We start from the raw sequence: 929 nt of genomic DNA on the forward strand, positions 1-929 counted from the left end.
AAACATTAACCATTACAGGTATAACTTATATACGCACTTAATTTCTGATTAGTTTGAGGCTATTGCTTTCATTAATTGATTATATGTTTCTGAGTGTCATATACTATGGGTATATCTTCATGTATGTATGTTAACCATGGTTGAAAATCACTTTATGTTTATATACTTTGAGATTGATTGGTTGTTTAAATAGAAAGACAACGATATAGTAGATTATCATGATCAACTCTGATCTCTGAATTAAGTTGTCTTTGTTGTATATGCTCGTGCAGGAATCATAACTTGAAAATGTTTGGGAACAAGAAGGTCACAGCTTAGTACAAGTAAAATTCGATCATGTGTTAATATTTTTGAGTCGGAGAAACTTTATTTTTTTGAAGTAGATGGGTACAGATGGCTCCAACTATGTAGATTTTATTTTTTGGAAGTAGGCGATGTCGCTGACCATGAAGAATTACCCTTTTGAAAAGTGTTGTTTGGTGATAAAATAGTACTCTCTAGGAGTTCTTTTGGTTATTACTTTTTTGGCGTTTTGTTATATGTTTATAAAAATTGTATATGATTTTTGGCCGCACATACTTGGAAAGAAATGCTACCAAGTTTTGAGAATATTTTATTTTGTAATTACAATTTAGTGAATTTTTTTTAAATATGCTTAAGGAGATTAATGATGTAAAGTATGAGTAGTTTTTATTATTTTTTTACAAGATTATGTATTTATATATTTTTAAAAAGAATAATATATGTTTGTATTTATGACATTAAAGTATAATAGAAAATAATAAATTCATCAAAATAAATTCAAAAAATTATTATTTTTAATGAAAAAAACACGTTAAAATTATGAAATATAATTTAGATAATTTTTTTATTAGAGAAATAATTTAAATACATTGGTATATTATAATTTATATATAATATAAAGAAGG

Source organism: Arachis duranensis, chromosome 2 (genome assembly GCF_000817695.3).
Source record: "Arachis duranensis cultivar V14167 chromosome 2, aradu.V14167.gnm2.J7QH, whole genome shotgun sequence".
NCBI lineage: Eukaryota > Viridiplantae > Streptophyta > Magnoliopsida > Fabales > Fabaceae > Arachis > Arachis duranensis.